A 6000-nucleotide genomic window follows, 5' to 3' on the forward strand; every position below is an offset into this window, starting at 1 on the left:
ATGAATAAAAGTTCTAGCAAATTACACAGCCTACATCCTCAATTTTGTTTCCTTGACTAAAGCTAGATATGAAAAAATTGAAATGCTAATTACAGTGGGATTCAACAGCGGGGAGGAGGAGAAAGCAACCAAACTGATCACAATTTTATTTTCATTTAAATCAGTTTGTTAATTGGGTTAGAATCCTCCTGCTGAAAGAAAGAGAAGGAGGAGGGCCATAGATTAGTTTATTTTTAGCTTGTTGCTACAAAATTCTTCAGCACTTCTCTCAGCTCAGAGCCAAAAGAAGAGTAAAAGTGTCTTAAGGTAACAAAAGGTTCAAGTTTCTTTGACACTGGCAGCTTCCTTCTCATGAACCAGGAGTTTGCTTTGAAGACGTCAGACCTATGTCTTGTTCCTCATTCTGCACCATAACAAGCTCCCAAGCCTCTGGTCTACGTGGAAGGAAGTTTTACCTTCCCCGGTGTTAATATATTACAGTTGAGCTCTTTATAATATTAAAACATAAGGCACAGCCTCATATATATTAATTTCAAACTATTTATGGCTCACTGTTTTTTTTTCTTCCATGAATAATGCAGAAGAGAATAAAACATATAGAATCAGCCTTTTATTTCTTCACCAGCAAAAACAAAAATAAAAATGAAAAACATCTATACCAGACTTTGCCCAACACCTTTCCATCCAGAATAAGTCAGATGGCCGAGAAGTGGTCAGTGAGCCATCCTCCAAGACTTCAATTCTTACATTGCTCTTCAGACCCATCTCCTTGTCTGCCTTGTGTTGTTATTGTTCTAGATGTCTGTATTCTCCTTTCTTATGTCTTGAATTCCTTGAGAGCGCTGTCTATGCTTATTCCTCTTTTATTACTCCCCAGGACCGATCTCAGTGTCTTGCAGACGGTATAAACTCAATATATTTTGCTATCATTTTTTTCTTTCTACAGGAGGAATTACCCTACTTTATAGATACGGAAATGGAGAAATACCAAGACTTGCCCAGAGTCTCAGAGATGGCTTTGTGGTCTTTATCATTCTATTAAATGGGCCAGTAAAATTATCCCCGTCACTAAGTTATTGTATCAGACAACTTGAAATGGAAGTTCCCAGACTTGCTTGGCCACCCTCACATGACTTCAGGCCATTCTTTGTAAAGCCACAAACCTCACAGCCTTTGAGGTCACTAAAAGCTTTATCTCCATTTTCACTGGAATGATCAGCACAGGGACGTTCAAGTCTATTTACTCAGATTTGCCTCAAAGCAAAATGTCAGTTGTCACAGAGTGGATGGGGCTGGGCTGCCCCAACCAGTATTTGGTGGATGGCTTCCAAGTCCAGGTAATGCAGGGAGCGGCAGGTGAGTCACTTCTAGTGGCCCACACTCTGAGTCATTCTCCACCAAATTCCTCAGGATAGTGCTAAGAAAAGACCAAGCTGGAGCATCCCAACCCCAGGGAATTGTGAAATAAGCCACTTTTGGCTCTTCTCTCCTCGCCTACACTTCTCTGTGCTATCTCCCTGGCCCTACCTGCTGCCCCTCAGGGTGACATTCTTGTCTTCTCTGTCTCTCTGTCTCTCTGTCTCTCTCTCTTTCTCTCTCCCCTGATTCTTCAGAACCAGGGGTTAACTTTGAAAAAGAGTTCTTACTCTTGGTCAAGGCAACTTCTTTCTTGCCAAGAAATATATTTTCATCTCACTACAGCCTTATAAAGTTAACGCCCTTGTTTTCATTCTCTAACCCAAGGATGACAGGTAAGTTTCATCGCCATGTGTTAATTCCAATTGATCGGTAGTGGAGCCTGGGATGCTGAGCTGATAGGGATGCTGAAGCCATTTCTGGACTCAGTGGTGAAGAGGGCTAAAATAGAGTTGGTGCTCTGGGCATGGGCATGTCTGCCATGTATCTATCTGTCTTCCCTGACCTCACAGGAAGTGTTTTTAATGGTCGGAATCTCCAGAGAGGCAGGAGGAAGGGGACTGCCGCAGCTGATGGACGTGACTGATACAGTTAAGTAGATCAGACTCTAGGACATTCTGCAAAATATCTGACTCAAGAAGCTTCAAACTTTATCATATGCAGGGTCAGTTTACAACAGAAACACTATCCAGCAAATACAATGTTCTTATGAGTTTTTAACTCAGGTTGTCGAAAGCGCTGCTCCATTTGTACACACTTTTTATTGCTTTGTTCAAAAGTAAAGTGTGGGGGCACCTGGGTGACTCAGTTGGTTAAGTATCCGACGCTTGATTTCAGCTCAGGTCATGATCTCACGGTTCGTGAGTTCAATCCCCGCATCGGGCCAAGCCTGTTTGGCATTCTCTCTCTCTCACTCTCTCTCTCTCTCTCAATCTGTCTTCTCTCAAAAATAAATAAGTAAACTTAAAGAAAAAATAAAGTGTAAAACTCTACCTTTTGGTTCTAGCTATCAATTGACTGATTACTTACTGTCTTTTTTTCTCTGTAGAGTCCCAACTAGACACATTATTTTTAATTCCTCTTTTCTTAAAACAATGTTGTCTAATATTATTGCCTAGCTACCACATACCACTGAGCTGAAAATACTGCAAGAGTTGGAAAGCAACCTTGATTTACCGTGTATTCCCAGAAATACGAAATATTTGAGAAACAAATGAATTCTCATCTCTACCTTACAGATCTGATATGCTCCCAGGCAACAGGACCCATTCCTTGCGTCTGACGTCTATTTAATTTGCAGACGTGCTGGAGTCACCTGAGACAATGGCAAAGCTGCAGCTACCACCACCAAAGTTCTTGTGGCTACCCTTACAACTTTTGCACTTGCCATTGAAGAAGGGGCTGCTTCAGGGCGCTTGGCTGGCTCAGTTGGTAGAGGATATTACTCTTGATTCTGCGGTTATAGGTTTGAGCCCCATGTTGGGTGTAGAGATTACTTAAAAGTAAAATCTTAAAAAAGGAGGGAGAGAGCTGCTTCAAAGCCTGTCCCTCTGGAGCCTACCAAAGTGACCACTGCCTGTGGATCAAAACCTTCCCCAGGAGCCAGGAGCTCCTTGCCCCCACCATTACAGCTACAACATAGACACCAGATCACCTGAGATGCCACCAGTGCAGCCTCTAGAGAGGCAAAGACCAGCCCAAGAAAACCTGGAAAGTGGAAAAAACATGGCTTCAGTGCCAGTCTTGTACTGTCATCCAAGAAAGACTCTGAGCTCTGAGAGCGTGGAGACAATGACTTTCTTACTCATTTTTCCATCCCTAATATCTAGTACAGTGTATGGTCCCTAACTGGGACTCAAGAAATCATTGTTGAATGTACAGATGATGGGTGGAAGAATGGAAAGATGGAAAGATGGATGGATGGATGGATGGATGGATAAATGAATGAATACTGTTCCCTCTGGGTGGCTTATGTTAACATGTTGGTGTGAAAAAAACAAACCCCCAGATGGCTGCAGTCAGGAGAAACATTTGATAGTTTGACACAGGAAATAACTACCAAGCAAATGAAGTTTTTTTTAGTAACAGGAGAAGGCTTTATGATGTAGCAGTCAACCTGAAAGTTGTTTTCTTCCTGTCAAGGTCAGGGCACTATGATACATTGATGAGAAAGAAAAGAAATTCCTGGGTAATAGCAAACAAGCTACAGAAATCAGCATTGGAGAATTTTCCTTGGAGGATGGTTTCCTACACTCCAGGAAAGCTTGAATAGCAAATAGGAATGGGAATAGCTAGAGCTTTTTAAGTACAGTTCATAAAGAACCCCCACCTAAAAGATTCAGGGCAGGGTACTCTTAGACTCCATTGTCTCTACACGATTTCTCAATCCTGATCATAAAACGTCACCACTCTGCAGTGGATCAGTGGGGAGATGGGACGGGACTGGGCATAAAACATTATGAAACCCAAAGAGGCTCTGCAAGTAGTGTTGGACTAAAAGATTTCTTCTTTCTTAATTATTGTCAGCTATGGTTTTTACTGGTAACTCAGTCAGGATTTGTGAGTATGGGACAGAATCTGCTTTATTGAGGTATAATTTACATACCATAAAATTCACCTGCTAACAAGTATACATTCCAACGATTTTAATAAGTTCGTGCAATTGTACGAACATTACTGCAATCTAGTTTTAGAACATTTCTATCACCGTCAACATTTCTGTCATTGCTGCTTGCAGTCAATGGCCACTCCCATGCCTAGCCCAGGTAATTACTGTTCTGCTTTTCTGTCTTTAAAGATTTGCCATTTTCAGAAACGTCATATAAACAGAAACATGCAAGATACAGTCTTGTTTCTGTCTTCTCCACTTTGCATGATGATTTTGAGGTTCACCTATGTTGTCCATATAGCAATAATCTGAGGGGTTTTATGACTGGTTAGTATTTCATTGTATAATGCTACGTTTTGTTTAATGGTCATTTGAATTTTGCCTTTTTTTAGTAATTGTAAACAATGGTTCTATGAGCATTTTTATACAAGTCTTTCTGTAAACATATGTTATTTATTTCTCTTAGGTATATACCTAGGAAAAGAATTGGTGGGTCATAGGCTAAATTTATGTTTAAGACATTGCCAAACAATTTGCCAAAGTGGATGCACCATTTTACAGTCTCACCAGCAAAGAATATGTTCTGTGTCCTCCATACTTGATAAACCAGTCTTCTGGGGTTTTTTAAATATTTTTAATGCTTACTTATTTTTGAGAGAGAGAGGGAAAGAGACACAGAATCCAAAGCAGGCTCCAGGCTCTGAGCTGTCAGCACAGAGCCCGACACAGGGCTCGAACTCACAGAGTGTGAGATCACGATCTAAGCCAAAGTCAGATGCTTAACCGACTGAGTCACCCAGAAGCCCTGATAAATCAGTCTTTTGGATCAGAGGCATTCTAGTGAGCTTATAGTGGAAACTCATTGTGATTTTTAATTTGCGTTTCCCAAACCCAGGATGTCAAACATCTTTCCCTGTGTTTATTAGCCACTTAGGTAGCTTCTTGGTGAAATGTCTTTCAAATCTTCTGCCCATTTTTTAGTTAGGTAGTTTTAATTGAACTGTAAGCAGGGTTGTTTTTCTGGACACAAGCCCTTCATCAGATATATGATTTACAAATATTATCTCCTAGTCTGTGGCTTATCTGTTCATTCTCTTAATGGCACTTTTGGAAGAGCAATTTTTTTTAATTTTGATAAAGTCTGGCTTATCAATTTTTTTTCTTTTATAGACTGTGCTTTTGGTGTTGCATCTGTATTTTTCTTTTTTATTTTCTTTGTTTTACTTCTTTTCTTAATGTTTTGGTATCCATATATTTTTTTAATTTGTTGCATCTGTATTTATGTCTAAGTTAAACATAAGTTGTCGTGCTTGTTTTCATAACAGAGCCTTTATCTGATCGCTCTCCTCTTTCTTTCATAAAATTGCATGTTAAAAAGCGCCCCAGTGGGTATTTTTAAAGTGAGGTGGACCCATCTGACAATTTCAATAAATATGATGATGCCTCAAAAGCCAGATAATAATAGTAATTTATCAAGGGCTTACTGTGTGCCAGGCACTGTTTTAAGCACTTTGCTGGTATTATTAACTCATTGAATCCTAACGCTTTCATGTAGTAAGTACTGTTACTATTCCCACTCTAGAGGGGAAGAAACAGACACACAGGATACTTACGTAAGTTGCCTGGGAGGTGGCCGAGCTGGGCTTTGAGGTCAGGCAATCTAGCTCCAAAGCCTGAACTCCCAACTGCTATACCATACTGCCTGTGAGCAACTTCCCTGCAGAATGACTCTCCACGTAAAATCGGTCTGGGGGGGGTGGGGGGGTGGGTGTCTAATCTGGTGTCATCCCCGCCCCTCATCTCTGCCCACAGAGGGTTCCTGTTTCTGTTGTGTGAACTTCCCGCTGCACCAATCCCTTCCCCTCCCCATGTTCAGCCATTGCTGATTAAGCCAACTGCAAAGAATAATCTGAGCCTAGCATATCCTACTCTCACTCTCTTGAGCCTGAAGAAATATTGAAACTGAGAGCCACGTC

The 6000-nt window shown here is 41.0% G+C and overlaps 1 long non-coding RNA gene across 3 annotated transcripts in view; it reads right to left on the reverse strand.

The window, feature by feature from the left end:
• Positions 1-5725, reverse strand: part of LOC115519292 — a 36426-nt gene extending 30701 nt beyond the window's left edge. For all 3 annotated transcript variants that reach the window (XR_003970459.1, XR_003970462.1, XR_003970458.1), the window contains exon 1: positions 5638-5725. This is a non-coding gene — a long non-coding RNA (uncharacterized LOC115519292). The remainder of the gene's footprint in view (positions 1-5637) is intronic.
• Between the last annotated feature and the right edge of the window lie 275 nt (positions 5726-6000).

The sequence above is a fragment of the Lynx canadensis genome, chromosome B4 (assembly GCF_007474595.2).
Source record: "Lynx canadensis isolate LIC74 chromosome B4, mLynCan4.pri.v2, whole genome shotgun sequence".
NCBI classification, from domain to species: Eukaryota; Metazoa; Chordata; class Mammalia; order Carnivora; family Felidae; genus Lynx; species Lynx canadensis.